This window comes from Lethenteron reissneri, chromosome 29, assembly GCF_015708825.2.
Source record: "Lethenteron reissneri isolate LAM-NWPU_2019-01 chromosome 29, ASM1570882v1, whole genome shotgun sequence".
Taxonomy (NCBI): Eukaryota; Metazoa; Chordata; class Hyperoartia; order Petromyzontiformes; family Petromyzontidae; genus Lethenteron; species Lethenteron reissneri.
The window spans coordinates 4,588,672-4,607,704 of record NC_083807.1 but is presented as its reverse complement, the minus strand read 5'-3'; positions in this window follow the sequence as shown (position 1 = coordinate 4,607,704).

The following is a 19,033-nucleotide window of genomic DNA, read 5'->3' as shown; positions in this document are numbered from 1 at the left end:
TTGATAATGAAGAGCAATATACCAATGTGCCGCAAATATAACGTTTTGAATCAGTCAACATTATCTGATGTGCTATAAGGGTCAGGCAAAAACATACAAAACATCATATCTGTAAATACCCAAAAATTACAGTGAGTAATTTACAAATTAGATATTTGAAATATGCATATTATGCAGGTTTGATTAACTGTGGCCTTGTCTGGGTCATTTCAGCTTTGAGCCTTTTTAGGCACTGAGGCTGGACACTGGATTTCCTAACCTGACTTTCCAAAAAATTAAGTTAATGACAGGAATTTTTGGTTGTCCAAATACATCTTCATTATAGATGTCAGTTGGAAGCATTGGTTGATGAAGTGTGTAATTATGGGGGTTTGTGTGACCGAAGTCAAGGGACCGATTGCATTAGCAAGGGCAAGTTTTTTGATGGACTACATTAAATCGCTTTCAAAGATTACAAGAGGTCAACTTTATTGTTGAAAAGATTGGAGAGACTTTGGGCAGGAATAATAACCGTAGTATTGTGTTGTAAAGCAAACCGTACTTTATTAAAGCATCTAAAAATAAGCCCCTGGTCTTTGAATGCATGCCCAAACAGAGGATGATTGGGCATGCATTCAAAGACTAAAAGTAAAAACAAAATTAGATTTTTATTTTTTATTTTACCAGGTAAGGCCCACTGAGCTATTTAACTCTTTTTCAGAAGTGACCTGGCCACAAATGATAGCTCAACGAAGTGGCTTATCGTGTGGAAATGTATCTCAGCCATGTCCTCGAAACACACGTTTCGAAATGTGGAGGGAAAACCCGGAGGATCTGGAGAAAACTCCACGCGACCACGGGGAAAACATGCAAACTCCAAATATACAGCAGGCATCAGGGTCAGGTTCGAACCCCGTGACCTCCTGTATACCAAGCGAGGTAGTTAACATCTCACCACCGTGGTGGAGTAAGAAAGTTGGAGTTTCAGAATAAAATGCAGCAACCACAGTGTGTTGGGGAAAAGGAGGTTGTGATGGATGGGGCATGTGCACAGAATCGAGGAGGGCAGGTTACCCAGACAGGCAATTGAGTGTCAGCCAAAGGTCGGAGACTAAGGAAGACTGCAAGCCAGATGGTGGGGTGGTACTGTTGGGGTACTATAAGAGTGGACCTTTTTGAGGTTGGGGGTGTCAACTTTGCAACAACTACAGGATCCAACAGAAGGAAGTAACTTCGAGGTGCAGTGCTATTAACAATATTGAGCTTGATGGCCATTTGAACTTGACCTTTATTTATCTGCAAATGTTGCACAAAAACAAGATTCCCGAAGTCAGGTGAGGCTGGGCACAATTGGTTCACATATAGTTTTTCTTTTGATCTATTGTCGAAAAACCTTATGAAACGGGCGCCACAATGGCGAGATGTTAACTACCTCGCCTGGTATACAGGAGGTTGTGGGTTCGATCTCGACCCTGACGGCCAGCATATTTGGAGTTTGTACGTTCTCTCCGTGGTCGCATGGATTTTTCTCCGTGTCTACGGTGTTCCCCTCCACATTTAGAATCAACACGTGTTTAGAGTATTTGGCTGCTATATATTTCCACGTGATAAGCCACTTCATTAAGCGATTATCTGTGGGCAGGTCTCTTCTGAAAAAGAACTACACTATATAGCTCAGTGGGCCTTACCTGGTAACATAAACAAATGTTTAAAATTATAATTGCATATCTAGGCCATTAGATATGCAACTAACCCTGGACTATAACAGCAGCAACCACGATTATATTGTTGATACCACAGCTGGGCATGATTCTCAAACAATAAAAAATAACACATTTTAAGCCACACCAACATTTTATATACTTATAACACAGTAAGATGCTTAAATGTTTAAAAGCACTTGGTGTCAACATAATATATTGTTTCTTATTCTTGGTTCTTTAGGTAAAGTCACGTAAAAGGGAAATAATAAAATAATAAAAATAAAACATAATAAAATAATTCTCACGACGTTTCAGCCACAACGCAAGCAGCCGTCCTTAGGTGAAGAACAGGTCTGTCGATAAGTCATTTAGATTCTGTCTTATCAACAGCCCTGTTCTTCACCTGAGGACGGCTGCTTGCGTTGTGGCCGAAACGTCGTGAGAATTATTTTATTATGTTTTATTTTTATAATTTTATTATTTCCCTTCTACGTGACTTTACCGAAAGAACCAAGAAGATGAATCCCTGCAGTCACGAAAGCTTTAAATCGAAAAATATTGTTTCTTATTTCTCAGATATATTATCGGGTAGTACCTCAGCACAACCCAGAAACACATCATAGTGCTGAAAAGCACAACTGCGAACACTTACACAGTAGTGTGTGATCACTTAATGTCCTTTACCTTTCGCAGTTAACTCATTTAACTCTTGTTTGTATTCAGTGCACGTTAATATACTTCGCAAGGTTATTTTGCATCCGTAAAATATGACAGCGATTCGGCTAGCAGAGTCAATGTGGCTGTGCTTTTTTTTCTTTTTTTTTCTTCCCTCGCGAGGTAAACACAATATTTCACATGTCTGGTTGTGTAAGTGAATGGGGGTGAACCTTCATTACAGGGTTTAATAGCTTATATAATAATATTTTTTTGCATTTTTTTCCCCTCGATGTACTGGAAACTTAGCCGACCGAGCGATTATACGAGGAAATTGGCCATGGGTCAAAAAACGTACATCTTGACCTCGCTTTATGAATGCGTATTCACAAGCTCGGCAAAGTGAAGATTTCATGCACAGCCCCTCCATGAAAATGTCAATTGTTCTTTTGCCAAATACTGTGTTCATTTATTGTTGAGCCCTGTTCAACAAGACCAGCAGGTTTTTGGTCCAAGAACATTACGCACCGGGAAAAGAAAAAAAAACGCTACCTCGAACGTTATAAAACATTAAGGGGCTACATTTGAGGCATTCTCTTAATGGCATACATATGTTCGTGAGTGCTAAGCACACTCTTGAAATACAAGCAATCCAAACGCGTGCTGTGGACTGTCGTGGATAAAACACCGTGGCCATCTATGAAAGCAGATAGGTTATTTACTGCAACTGTGCTGTTTGGGGTTTCATTTTCCCATAAAGTGCATGTTTGGTTGGTTGCACTTTAAAATGACCTTTCTTGTATTCATACAAAAACTAACTGCAAACATGTGCATCACTTTGGTCAGTGGGGACACGCGAGATAAAAACAAAAAAAAGAAGCACGGTACATCGTAGCCGATGAAATACGAACTCTGGTTGAACATCAATTTATTGAAGAGGCAAGTGACATGATGAGACATTTTGTCTGTGATCCAGTACAGAGGAAATTAACTGTTCTGCTCAGTCTGGCGTCGTACAATAAGCAGCCGATTGTGTGCGGCGAGGGGGGCTCTGTCGTTTGAAATGTTTTTTTTTTCCTCCTGCAGACTTTACTTCTCAGAAGTTGATGCTGTGCACATAAGCGCTCCACGTTTGGAGCCAAAAAAATGTTTTACCTGCCCTATTTTTTCTGTCGGTCTTCATTTCGCCTAACTAAGACGTAGAGGCCACTCTTGTCACACACATACAAAAATAGGGTGGGGAGGGCAAGGCACGAAATAAAATATGGTTGACGTCGTTTGCGTGGCAAGACGTGCGTGCCGGAGATATATCGGTCCAAAACTGCTTGGTGCATTTGAAGAGTTTGGCTGTAAAGGGCCACACATATATGTATTTTCTCTCTTTAGACATTTGCTATGAAAAAAAACAACGCATGCTGATGAAATGCCAGCACAAATAGGGCCTCATTTATTTGTTTTATTTAGTAGATATTATGAACTGGAGTATGTTTCCATGCTTTAATGCTACACTTAGGATTTTTTTTAACACGACTCTAGTAGGTCAAGTGTTGTTTGCACTACTTTACAATTCAGGAAAAGTAACACTGTACCATAATAATAACTGTATTAAAGCAAAGAATACCATGAATGTAAAGAGTTCATTTTTTCTTCAAATTTGGCACTAATTTCTTCCGCATTCTTTGCACGAACAATTGTCGAAATATATTTAACGCAGAGAAAATTCCGAACACCGTGCAATAAAAAAGTGGCCGCATTGTTATTTTTTGTTAAATGAGGCTGAATGATGACGAGTGTGAACCCACCGCTGGGTGAAGGTCACCACCCATAGGGCCGCGCTCGTTACACACAGGGTGCTTGACACAAATGAACCACACAGTACCTTGCTCATCTCGTCAAGGAGAGCTCAGCAAGGAGCAACATCCATCAGACAAACTCCGGTCATCCTTACCGCGGCTTTTGGCGAACCATCGAACACAGAAGATCACCGCATCGCTCGTTTTCAGATGCGCTTCTGCGGCAGTCTGGAACGCTCTTCCGTCCGATATTAGGAAGCCACTGGAGCTATGCACTTTTAGATCTAAATTGAAAACTAATTTCTTTAGAACTGATTTTTGTGGAGAGTTTGTTGTCCTTCCACAGCATCTCCACTTAGCACGGTTGGCTCCGTCCTGTGCGGAAGAAGTTCAACATACTTACCTGCTGTGTCAGCCAGAGGGGTTGTTGAACCATACTTCACCATTCTGGCGCATAGTGGGGTGCTGAAGGTGGGTGTCTAGGATTAGTTATTGCTCACCACTGATGTTAGCTGTGGCCAGGAATCACACTCAGGACGTTTGGTTCATGGTGCAGTGCAATAACCACTGTACCACCACTCCCTCCATGATCACTATTAGCTAAGATGGTTATTATTAATAATAAGCCAATGTGTTTAAAACATTAGTCCTTTACATTGTGAATTATGGAAGATCTATGGGTTAATGAAGATAGTTGTAAAGTAAGTTTCAGCCTGTGTCTATACATCACTGCTCATGCATTCAGCTAAACTTTCTATTAAAATCATGGCAATGCAAATAATACGCAGGTTAAAAAACAACATGTTTATTAAACACAGACTGCCATAGGCACTTTAGAAAAAAATGTACTGCATTCATTGTTTTTATGATTAACTCTGCGGGAGCAAAGATGTTTGTCAAAGAAGCTATTTGTTCTTCTTTTCCAATGACAAACAAATAATGCTGTCACGTCAACATTACTATCACTTGAGGCGATGCTGCCATGGTGCAATGATTATCACACTGCGTGGACTCTCGGTGAGAGGTCACCAGTTCGATCACCTAAAGTGGCAGTTGAGACAACGGGCAAGTTTAATTAAATCCCACCTCCGACGGTCACCCAGCAAGCATGAATGGGAACACCCACTGCTAGTAGACTGGCAGGTCGTGTGGTGATGGTAAAGTGCGGCTGCGTGCTCCAATCTCCTTCAAGATGCCTGGACCAGCGAATAATGAGGGGAGGCCGAACGCCTTTGACGGGGGCCTCGATGGAGCTAAAAATGATGAAGTAAGAAGCTAACAGCTTTGCAATTGGAACGCTAAAGGGTTCGAATCCCGGTCGATGGTTGACTCAGCCCATCATTCCTCGAGGGTAGATAAATTGAGTCGCACTTTGTGGGGAAGTCAACGGTGGTTATCCTGTGGAAAGACTCGCCCCCCAGAATAGGAATGTGTCTCAGGGCTGCAAGCAAGCTGTGAGCGCTATCCCGTGCTAAATTGAGCAGCAAAACTGCTTTTTACATCGGTTTAATACGTAGGCTTTCGCGACCAATATTATCCATAATAGAGGTTTTATGGGTTAGATCACGTAAATATATAAATGTGTCGTTAAACCCGCTACCACCCGACACAGCCAACTAGTAAGGGTTGTCACGTAAACAGAACGTGGCCAATTCGTCACTAGTACAGCACACCGGTGTGGCTTGGCTTGGCTCTCCAACACACTGGTGTGTTGCGTAGAAGGGAAATAATAAAAGAATAAAAATATAAAACAATACAATTTTTTTTTCCTTCTACGTGACTTTACCGAAAGAACCAAGAATATGAATCCCTGCAGTCACAAAAGCTTGAAATCAAAATTGAGTGACGAATTGGCACGTTCTGTTTACGCGACAACCCTTACTAGTTGGCTGTGTCGGGTGGTGGCGGGTTTTAACGACACATTCATATATTTACGCGATCTAACCCAAAAAGCTCTATTATGGATGCTTTTTAGCTATGAGAATAATTGCTTCATTGGGGAGATGTTAACTACCTCGCCTGGTATACAGGAGGTCGTGGGTTTGATCGCGACCCTGACACCATGTATGTCTGAGTTTGCATGTTCTCCCTGTGGTGGCGTCGATTTTTCTCCGGGTCCTCCGGGTTTTACCTCCGCAGTTAGACACATGCGTTGCGAGTATTTGCCTGCTATAAATTTCTGCATTATGTCACTTCGCTCAGCCATCATTTGTTACCAGGTCGATTCGTAGAAGAGCTGTGTAGGTCAGTGGGCCTTACCTTGACAAATAAACAAAGTTTAGTTTACAGATTTCGTTCATAAAGAAGCTGTATCATTGTATGCTTACCACTGAAGACAGAAAGATAGATGGAAAAGATGAACACTTGGATCAGGGAATACACATAGCAAGTAAGGAACTTTCTTATGTTAAAAAAAAAAGTTAGTGGGCATTGGTAGGACCCATCACTAGAAGGAACGATCGATGGCTAGTGGTCAAGACTAGCGACAGAATGACACCCAGAGGAGGGAGCATGATCGAGAGGACATCCATCGCAGAGAACGGCTCTTGCGTATGAGCGACACAGACCGGTGTATCGTGAGACCATGAGAGATGGCAACATCTCTCATCAAACGGTGGATAGAGCAATGCTGGTTACAACGAGCAGAGACGCACCAAATGTCAAACGATTTAACCGGCGTGGGACCGAGGATTTCCATTGTTGGCGTCAATTCCCCCCCATGAGTTGTGGGTGCTCAGAGTGAGCGCACACAATCAGTAGCAGGCACGAGCGCCCGTACAGTCACATGCCAATGAGTCCATCATGTCAAATTCACATGGCACGAGAGCTTGAAATGGCATTACAAAGCCATAGACTGATGTCTTGATTTGAAGCTTTCGTGACTGCAGGAATCCTTGGTTAAATTTCGATTTAAAGCTTTCGTGACTGCAGGGATTCATCTTCTTGGTTCTTTCGGTAAAGTCACGTAGAATGGAAATAATAAAAATAAAACATAATAAAATACAATTCTCACGACGTTTCGGCCACAACGGCTGCTTGTGTTGTGGCCGAAACGTCGTGAGAATTATTTTATTATGTTTTATTTTTTATTATTTTATTATTTCCATTCTACGTGACTTTACCGAAAGAACCAAGAAGATGAATCCTTGGTTCTTTCGGTAAAATCACGTAGGTCGAAAAATAAAATGAAACAAATATAAATATATATATATCACGACGTTTCGATCGCAACACAAGCGGTCGTTCTCAGGCGGAAAAAATAATGCACCTCGTGTTGCGATCGAAACGTCGTGATTATTATTTTTTATTTTATTTTTCTACCTACGTGACTTTACCGAAAGAACCAAAGAGCATAGACATCTGCTTGCACGACAAGGCTCGCGTGTGCTTTATTTGCCAACGCGTATTAAGTTGTGAGCGCATTGGTGCTTGCTTTGGAAAAAAAAAAAAACACAATTGAATTCAAATGCAATCATGAGAAAAGCCCGCACTTAAGAGAGCAAAATAAAAATACCCCAGCGGTTAATAGCTTGTGTACTGGGAGTGAGTTAAAAGAGCTAATTGCTTTCTGGGAAAAACTGTTAGCTCTTGTCTTCTTGGTTCTTTCGGTAAAGTCACGTAGAAGGGAAATAATAAAATAATAAAAATAAAACATGATAAAATAATTGTGAGAATAATTTGACTATGTTCTATTTTTATTATTTTATTATTTCCCTTTCGGTAAAGTCACGTAGAAGGGAAATAATAAAATAATAAACGTACAACATAATAAAATAATTGTGAGAATAATTGTATTATGTTCTATTTTTAATATTTTATTATTTCCCTTCTACGTGACTTTACCGAAAGAACCAAGCAGATGAATCCCTGCAGTCACGAAAGCTTTAAATCGAAATGTTAGCTCTTGCTCAATACCCCTGTAATTCATGAACACTGTTCGTTTTGCTCGTGTAGCCCAAGCGGTAAGAACTCAATATCTGACAAAATGACCGTAAAAGTGTGACATTATTTCGATTTAAAGCTTTCGTGACTGCAGGGATTCATCTTCTTGGTTCTTTCGGTAAATTCACGTAGAATGGAAATAATAAAATAATAAAAATAAAACATAATAAAATAATTCTCACGACGTTTCGGCCACAACGCAAGCAGCCGTCCTCAGGTGAAGAACAGGTCTGTCGAGAACACAGAGTCTGAATGGCTTCTCGATAGACCTGTTCTTCACCTGAGGACGAAACGTCGTGAAAATTATTTTATAATGTTTTATTTTTATTATTTTATTATTTCCATTCTACGTCACTTTACCTAAAGAACCAAAAAGATGTGACATTGTTATTATGTCTATTTGGTTCCTATTGTTATCATGTTATTTTAAATACAATTTTACATGAAAGTAGTTGAATGCCCTTTGATTGCCTCAAGACGTGCACCGACACGCTGAGCAAATTTGTTGCATGGTTATGTTCGACGCTGTACTTCAAATAGTTCACTAATCTGCCATCTACAAGCAGAATTGGTAACCATAGATAATGTTTTAAATGTCTTCCACAAGGAGTACATTTCTCAAGTGTACCATACGCACATGCACACATGCGTGTGTGTGCCTGTACGGGAACCGGTAGCATAGTGGTTATAGTGACGTGCTACATAACCCGTTGACCTAAGTTTGTATGTTTGTATTTTGAACTTCTTTCGCACCGTACGTCGCCAACCGTGCTCATAAGAGGTGTGGGAGCAGGGCAACAAACGAAGAGAAAAGGGGCCGTCCATAAATGACGTCACGCGATTTTGGACGATTTTTGACCCCCCCTCCCCCCCCCCACGAATCACACGGCGTCACAAAAAGTCAGACCCCCCTCAAATATGACGTCACAAAGCTCTGCTCCCCCCCCCCAAAAAAAAACCATGCTTCAAATCGCTTTAAACTATTGTCATTGTAGTGCGTATTTAATGTGGCGCTGCATTCTGATGTTGTAGGAGAAAACATTTATTAAACAGTCTATTTAATTAAGTAGAACGTGTTGTCTATATTTATTTAAAGTTGCGCATTTTGATGTGACGTCACATTTCTCAACCCCCCCCCACAACCCTGTGCTTGTACGGGAATTTATTCAGACGCTGTCTTTCCGACAGACCTGTTCTTCACCTGAGGACGGCTGCTTGCGTTGTGGCCGAAACGTCGTGAGAATTATTTTATGTTTTATTTTTATTATTTAATTATTTCCCTTCTACGTAATGACTTTACCGAAAGAACCAAAAAGATGAATCCCTGCAGTCACGAAAGCTTTAAATCGAGATATGCAAATTATTTTGTCAAGGCGCTCTTCCCCCCTCCATCCCAGTTTAAATAGTCGCCCCAAGCCTGGTGGTGTTCATTCAGACGCTGTCTTTCCGACAGCGCTGTTCTTCACCTGAGGACGGCTGCTTGCGTTGTGGCCGAAACGTCGTGAGAATTATTTTATTATGTTTATTTTTATTATTTTATTATTTCCATTCTACGTGACTTTACCTTGTTCTGCAAAACTAAACCATTTACTGGTAGTAACCTCCTGGCTACACCAGCCCACAGGGGATTATTCTGTCCGTCCGTCGTGCATCCAAAAATGGGAGGGGTGGTGCTGGGTGGGGGGTGGGAGGAGTGGGGCTGGGTGGGGAGGGGCTGGGTGGGGAGGGGCTGGTCACCCTGTGGTGCCTTTATCAAACTCAACGTTTAACCTACTCACGCCGGCTTGTGCCCGCCCTCACAGTCGGGCATATTTGCGGAATACACCACGCCGCCGTTGACCCTGGCCATTGACCAAGCAACCCAACGTTCCTACCAGCTCCCTCCGCAGGAATGTGTTATTTAACCAGGTAATGCCCACTGAGATATATATGTCTTTTTCAGAATAGACCTGGCCACAAATGATAGCCAAATGAAGTGGCTTATCACGTGGAAATGTGCAGCAGCCAAATACTCTAAATACCTGTTGATTCTAAATGTGGAGGGAAAAAGCAGAGAACCCAGAGAAAAGTCCACGGGCCCACAGGGAGAACATGCACACTTGAAATATACAGCAGGCGTCAGGGTCGGGAGAGAAACCACGACCTCCTGTATACTTGGCATGATAGTTAATATCTAGACTACAGCAAAAGTGTGCTATCGCACATCACATTAACTACGTATAGTTCATACTACTATCACAATGTAGCATCTCTCAAGAATCAGTATAAAAAAGCACCAAAAATATATCTTACAAAAGTCACACTTCTTATTTAGTTGTGGGGCCAGGGATGGCTGGGTGTTTGAGGTGTTTGCAGTAGCTCCATATTTATTTCGACATTGTAAACCGTTTCATTGTACATTATTGTTGAACTCCTTTCGCACCATACAGAATCAACCGTGCTAATCGGAGGTGCACGGGAAGGACAACAAACTAAACACAAATGAAACAAGTTTTCAATTTAGATTTGAAAGTGCATAACTCAAGTGGCTTCCTAATATCGGAAGGAAGAGCGTTCCAGACGGCCGCAGAAGCGCACCTGAAAGCGCTAAATGCAGTGACCGTCTTTGTTCAATGACCAGCCAAAAGCCGCTGTCTGCGAGGATGACCAGCGTTTGCTGATGGTTTATGCTCCTTGACCAGACCAGCATGGCATTATGGTTAATTTGTGGCAAAACAGCCACACTCAACGAATATATCTCCTGTTGAATCCCCAGCCTAATGTACTCATCATATAACATCCAATGATTTTAGTGTTGACTGGAGTACATGGCAAAATAAAGGTACTGAATCATGTAAAAACACGTGATAATTTCCAGTGATGTTTCAATCCACTGCTAGATGAAGGCCTCTCCGTGCTGTGTTGAGTGTTGGATTTGTTTGGCCAAACTTCAGTGTTCTGGTCACAGTGGGTTACGGATGGTGGAATCATGTAAAAACACGTGATCATTTCCAGTGATGTTTCAATCCACTGCTAGATGAAGGCCTCTCCGTGCTGTGTTGAGTGTTGGATTTGTTTGGCCAAACTTCAGTGTTCTGGTCACAGTGGGTTACGGATGGTGGAATCATGTAAAAACACGTGATCATTTCCAGTGATGTTTCAATCCACTGCTAGATGAAGGCCTCTCCGTGCTGTGTTTAGTGTTGGATTTGTTTGACCAAACTTCAGTGTTCTGGTCACAGTGGGTTACTGATGGTGGAATCATGTAAAAACACGTGATAATTTCCAGTGATGTTTCAATCCACTGCTAGATGAAGGCCTCTCCGTGCTGTGTTGAGTGTTGGATTTGTTTGGCCAAACTTCAGTGGTCTGGTCACAGTGGGTTACTGATGGTGGGTGCCCAGCTCCGGTTCAGATGTCACTCAGCACTCATGTTAATCGTGGCCAGGAATCTCACTAAGGTCGCCGGGTTCATGGCACAGTGCGCTAACCATTGCGCCACAAGTCCCCCCTGCCCCCCCCCCCCCCACACGCACACGGGATATACATTTTTTGTAATGTTTTTAGGAATGATCATCTGTTGCGTCTTCATATCAATACACAAGTATTAACTTCATTGGAACCTCATTTGCTAGTAAAAAATATGATAATAGATTTTTTACCCTTCTATCTGGCAACAAAACTGACACCTTTTTTTACGAGGAGTCATGTTTGCATAGACCACAATACCTGCAGTCATAATGCATACAAAAAACATAACATACATAGTTATGCATACAAAAAACATAACATACATAGTTATGTTTTTTGTTTGCATTATGACTGCAGGTATTGTGGTCTATGCAAACATGACTCCTTGTAAAAAAGGTGTCAGTTTTGTTGCCAGATAGAAGGGTAAAAAATCAATTATCAAGTATTAACTTCTGAAACTGCTGTGGTGGCCTTTCACTTGCAACAATAACATCATTTAGTTTTCTCCTAATCGAATTTCAAATATGTATTTATTTCACGTTATGCAAACGTATAAATACCGCATGACCACGTAGCAAATTGTTTGCTTCGTAAAAATTTCTTGAACAATACAGCAGCGGAGCTTTGCACCTCCACTGCAACCCCTAGACCGCCCACCATACGAGTCGTTTTAGAATCATCTGCCACCCCCAGCGTTGACACTGTCGCGTTAATTGACCAATCACGAGCTGCTAAAGAGCCTATCCGGATAAAATGTAAACAAACACAAACGTAAACGAATAAAATGCCTTGCCCGGAGCGATGGCATATTCTTTTTTTCTTTCTCACCACCCCCCCCCCATCCCGTTTGCTGATCACTAGAGCTGATCACGCAAGTGCAGCGGAGAAAAACAGGAAATGTTTAGGAGGGTTACAAGGTGCACGGTGTGCCGCCGCCGACAGATAACGCCTCACCTGGACACTGCAGGCTATCCCACGCCGGGCAGATATCGTTTGGTCAGCTCGCTGGCGCCGTGAGTGAGAGGGCATGGGGCTCAATTCCGGGTCAAGTGGTCGAAACCGGACACCTGTTTCCCACCGCCTCCCACCGGTGTCGCGGGTCATCTGTCGGAGAATTTGGGGATTCCACGGCCGCATTCCCGGCTTCCATGGTTCAAGAGGATTCTTTTGAGTGGATTTCATGCAGGCTTGTGCCATTCATGGGATCTGTCCCCCTAGACTTGGCGGGCGCGATGTGTGGCACGAAGTGAGTGTCCCGTGGAGGTCGTTTGTGTTGTTGCACTAAAGGTGTAATTATAGCAGTGCGCATTGACCGTCCATTTGGAATGTTAGTGCACTTTTATAAACAATTAAATTATAAGACGTATCATTAAATGTACTTTGTAATGTGAGCATGATATTTGAATCAGAAGATACAGATTTCTTTAATCAACTAAATAAACAAACACGGGTGCTGCTTACCACGTGAAGTATTTAAATGCAATATATGTATACTCATTTCTAAAAACTATGCAAATAGTAATTGCATTTAATAGAAGTTTATTACGATTTCACATTTTTCTCTCCTGCATATCTATCTCTATTTATATTTCTAGCTGAACCTATAACTGCGTATTCATTATAATCTCATGCATTTTAGAAGTTAACCACTGAAAGCTGTAAAATTATATTTCTTACAAAAGCATAATGGGACATAACACAATCAACATTACCAACAGTATTTGTGTTTAACAGAAACACCTGTAAGATTGATACGATTACAAGTTTATATACCCATTTTTCCAATGTGCGTGGTCATCACGATTAGTTTAGTCTAGTGGAAACAAACTCCTTAAAAAAATGTGTTTTTTTAAAACAACGCTTGTATTAACAACTTCGTTTAACTCATGGTCGAGAAGTACGTCAATGATGCGGTGCCTGCTCCCGCATCAACGCTTACTTGAATTAATTTATTACTTCCGTAACTCGTTCTCACGGTTGGGCAAGGCGATTCCACAATTTTGGGACCGCGGCGTTTTTGACCTACACAAAAAGATATTAATAATAAGCCGTCCATGATTTGTTTTTATTGCTTGAAAAGAGGCAATTAATTGATGATTTGATGCCGATTTTGATACAGTCATGCATTGTCCCCGGATCTGAGTACGTGTGCAAAATGTGGAATTGATTTGACAACAGGAAGGAGACTAACTTTTGATTGCAAGATTTGACCACGACACAGCTTTTAAGTTGAGTAAAAACCTTGAATAAAACCTTTGGAAAAAAAAGCAAACAATTTCACCAACAAGATCTTGTGCCATCCCTGGAAATAACCAATCAGTTAATGGCTTGTCAGGTCACTGGGAAGCTCTGATTTGACAGATGCCACCTCTGACCTCCAAATCCCTTTAATAATCCTCCTGACTTTCAGAACTTCAAATCACATCTGATGGCTGTGTGCAGTGAGCTGTGCTCAGGGGGGTACATTACTTCGACACGAGAAAAAAAAATCCAAATTTAATCTCTCGCCTCGGCATCTGAAGGTCTTTCAGGCGACCTTTGCACTCCAGGAGATATCCCAGCTCAATGTGACAGCATTTTAATAGAAGTCACATAGGTTGGGGGGGGGGGGGGAGAAGAAAAATAACTTAAAACAGCCAAGGTGGGGCAAATGGCAACGGCGGCGTAATAATAACTGTGGATCTCCCCCTGGCTGAGTCTCGGGGGGCCTTTTATCTGTAAGATAGGGTAGGCTTGTGAATAAATAAAGGTAAGTAAGTGCTAGCACAGCTCTTGAGCTGTTAAAATGCACCTGTTTATACTGGAGGTGAATTCGGCACCAGTGCAGGACACACACAGGGCTTATCCAGCTGCCTGATGGAAGAGGACTGTCCTGCAGGGGAGGGGGAAAACAATGGCTTAATGGGGCTTGTAAAGAACAGATAAGCGTCCTCTGATGTTCCCAGTAGAGCCCGGGTGGTCTGGAGAGAACTTTCTGTCCAGAGTGCTATCTCCAGACGGAGGACTGTCCCCCCCCCTCTCTGGCGAGGCGGACTGCCCACCAGCAGATGCTAATTAAATGCTGCCCCTTGCAGGGAGGTGGAGATAGAGCAGATTGTGACTCGCAATAGGATGCACGGGGGAAGAATAAAGAAAAAAAAAGGTGCACCAGCACCTGGGGCTGGAATTTCTGGGTGGTATCAAAGGAAGAAAGTACGTGAACAAAAAAGCAAGATGCGGTTTTGTTGTTGATAAGGCTTCAACGAGTCATTCGCTTACAAACAGCGTTGAATTTTTCCACCAAAATGTGTCCGTAAACGCAATGCGATCTACACGTGACCCAGTGGATAGCGTAGCTTACTCTGAACCCGGCCACCTGAGGTTCTATTCCTCGACATGACGAGCATCGGTGAATAAGCGATATGTGAAGAGGCCATCGACCCTCCGACCTTCGCCATATGACACTGACCAGTGCAGTGAATCAGGGTCAAGGAAGTCCCAATGACCGATACACCAAGCGGTTTATTGACACAGGGCTGTCCATCGTCACTGTTATTGTTCATAATATGCATGTAAAATGTTAGCAAACCTGGAATGGACACGTACATAAATACGCCCTTAATTGTGCAGCTGTTTGATTTTTACTACGCTATTTCCCAACACTTTTATTGCACCCGCAGTCAGAAATTTTACAATAAGTGTTTTCCAATTTATTGTCTTTGGCAAACGCAAAGGCGGGGGCGCTCCTTGAGGACGAAGCCGATCGCATGGAACTATTAGTCGAATGCGAATGAATAATATATAAAGTAGCATACACAATGCAAGATCGTCGTCCGCGCAAAGTGTTTATCACACCAATATGACGAAGCACTAGAAAAGAGCAGCGATGTATGGCAAAACGGCCACTCCCACCGGGGGTCCTCTGAAGATGTCATTTAGTGATAAGGGCACCAAGAACAAGACACGAGTAAAACGTTTACTGCATTTTTTTGTTTAACAAGTCAAATATACATTACAAACATTTTTGGAATCCAACTTTAAAGCAAGAATGTATGGGGGTTTTTCAAATGTCTCTCTCTCTCTCTCTTCCCCCCCCCCCCTTTCCTTTATGCGTGTGAATGCGTGTTATATGGTGGGGGGGGGGGGCGGTGTTTTTCTTCTTGAAGGGAAAGATTATTTTTTTCTCACACACTAGAAAAAGGGGATTGTTTTCAGGTTGTGCTATGCACTCCATCTCACGTAGAAAAAGAGATTCGCAGAAAAAAAAATTGAGCGCAACGCTTGGATTTTAATAACCGGGACTCCCCGTACGGTACTTGAAATTGTTGTTGCAATTATTGTTTGGCCATTGAATCAGAAGTAATTCAAACTCCGCATTAGCTGATACAAATAAGTGCTGCTATTTAGTAGCAGAGAATGAGCTCGCATTAATTGGTAGTCATGTACATAGTAATCACCGAAGCAGCATAGAGGTACATTTCTTTATTAAACATCTAGCATGACTAAAAGGTATTAGGTGGACTTAACATAGCACCACCAAGCTGTAACATTGTTTGGGTGGTCAGGTAGGCTTCATGCAGTGTGTGTGTGTGTGTCTGAAGTGAGGGCTTTTAGCTCAGACTCAGGAAGGGCCCTTCCCACTCAGTGGGAGAGTAATTGATCACATACCCATTAGCTTTTTTTCTTCTTCAAAGTGGCTAAGAGCAAGACGTCTGCAGTCGGCTACGGCGATGGGAGGCAGAGGAGGGTGGTGGTGGGGGGGAGCAGGAAGGGAACCGGCGTGAATGAAAGGCCTCGAGGAAGAGCTGAAATCACTGAGATGTGCCACCGTGGTTGGAAACGGGTTGCCTCCGCACATCCTGTTCCACCAAACACTCGAGTTCATTAAATGGGCAGCAGAGAGCTCATTGTGGTGCCATCAGGGAGGTAATGGTTCTCCGGTAGGCATTTCCTGCCCATAAAACAAGAGGCCTCGCCTAATTCCTCCGGGGACTCCGGGTCTAGACCTCCTTGGAAGTTATTAACACTTGAAGTGTTTACCTTTATTGAATAATCTGGTGTGTAAAAAAAAAGTAAATAAACTTCCGCAACCTCCCCCCCCCCCCACGTTCCCCAACGAAGCAAGGGAAGGGATGATTTCGTCGCTCTGAAGATGGTAATCCCTCTAAAGCGCTCGCCCACAATGTCCGTAGCTCCTTACTCGGATCCCCTGCACGCAACTAGCTCCACTGCGCGCTAAATGCGTGCCGCCTACATGGCTGGGGTAAAAACCTGGCCCCAGGAGCCTTTGAAGTTTCTTCTTTATCCCTGTCGTGGATTTGTTTGAAAGAGTCCTGGAATGCTTTTCAGCACTTCGAGTTCAATCGGACCAGTCTTATCAGCTTAAATGAGTTTGCACCATTGCGGCGGGCAACTGCGGACAATCGCGTCCATGCTCACGACGTGTCATTTGCGATGTGAGGGATGCGAACACGGACATCGTTGAGAGAGAGGCGAGAGAGGCGAGAGAAGCGAGAGAAAAAGACGTTGTGATTACGTTCAACATGTTCAGGATTTGAGAGTCAAGTTTTATTTGCACAAGCTCCGAGGAAAGTAGAATGCGTTGCCAACTTATTTTGTTCAACCATGTGAAAAAATGCGCTATCAAAGTGTGAGAGGCCCCAAAAAGAAATACGTCATCTTCGTTCACTTGCTGTACACCAAACGTCCCTTCTCATTCGAGCAAGCGCAAAAAGGCCAGCTTAAATCTGTTGAACAAGATGCCTCTTATTGTTTTAAACGCTTTTATTATTCAGATTATTATTGTTTACGCGTGTGCGCTCTCCATAGAAATCAACTGGAAAAAAAAGATCCCCCAACAACGTGGATAAGCAATAAAGCTGATTTGCCAGAATTCAACTTAGTTGACATTTTTCTGCTTTATTTTTTCTCTCCTCCTCCTCCTCCTTCTTCTGCTTCTCATTGAAAGCAAGCGACTCTGGGGTTGTATTTCTAAGGAAACACCAAGAATGTAAAAACACACCTGCTTGCATGCGATGGGGTTCCAGTGCACCTCATAAAGCAGGCACAGTGTTGCTGGCCCCCTGGGATTAACTCTGGGACCTGTCAAGGATAATTCCTTGGTGGAAGATGCCAAGCCAGGCGTTTTGGTGTGAATGCTAAAAAATAAAAAATAAAATAAAAACGTGAAGGGAAAGGACGGTAAAGACCCCACTGGCTCTGTGCACAAAGTGAAATTACATTGTACTAAAGCCTTCCAAGAGGGCCCAGAAAAATGAATGAACACAGAGGAAGTGTTCAGAAAGCTGTAGAACATGTCCTGCAATTAAAACTAGACCGGTTTGGCATGAGTTTGGATTGCATTCATATTTTCTTAAAGAGAGGGAGGGGAGAATGTAAGCACGTCTCTTTCCTTCTATAAATAATCTACAGTTTCTCGATTCAGAGATGTGAGGTGGTCAGTGTATGTTTTATGACGTACGATTTATTAATGACTGCTGAAACAGCAGATAGAGCCTGCCAGTGTTTTGCCGATACGCATGTAAGAATTTTGCGGGAGATTTCAATGTTGTGTAGTCGGAGCAGTAATTATAATAAATACAATTCACAGCTTAAACTAATTATGCTTTCATTCTTAATTAGCCTAGCTATGAAAACACTTCAAGTCACACGCTTTTCAAAATATAAAATGATTTATGAGTCTGGTTTTAGAGGTCGGGGGAAAAAAAGCTAGGGATTAAACAGTTTTGGAAGAAACCCATTTTTTATACGGACAATGTTTGAGAAGGGATAGCCTTATTTTACAAAACGTAAGCTTCGGCGAATGTGTATTTCCACCGCATATTTGTAATACTGTATGTAACATCATACAGCCGTACAAGCGCTCGCATGCACCGACCCATTTAATTGTTAATAAAAACATTAAATTCTTGCCCATTTGGTTACTATATTATAAAATTATAACGCAGCATTCCTTCTTTGTATTAAACCCATTGCACAGACTAATAGGTTTGGACAAGTGGCTTCTGGTTTCAGGCCAAGTTGAACGAGATGAGTGTGGGCTTACGGAGGGAGGGAGAGTAGCCACAGCAGGCAACGGGCCCAGTTCGTGGGGAACTCGTGAAGTTTGGGTCACAGGCGTTTTGCTCGTTCAACACCTGAAATGCAAAGCTGGCGGGGGAGTAAGACGAAGCCAGAAGATGAACCGCCGCCGCGTCTTTTCACGAATAAAACGTAAACATTAATGCCCGGTTTTATTATTTCCATCGCGTGTTTTCTTAGAGAGAAAATCGGGTTGGTTTTTTTCTGGAGCACGCTGTCATATTTTGTTTCGAGTCGGCGAACCGCCATGGAACTGCATGGTGACTGTTAGAAAAGTTATTTGAGCACTGTATTGTGTTTACATATCTCTTCTTGTTTCTTTCGGTAAAGTCACGTAGAAGGAAAATAATAAAATAATAAAAATAAAACCTAATAAAATTATTCTCACGACGTTTCGGCCACAATGCAAGCAGCCGTCTTCAGGTGGAGAAC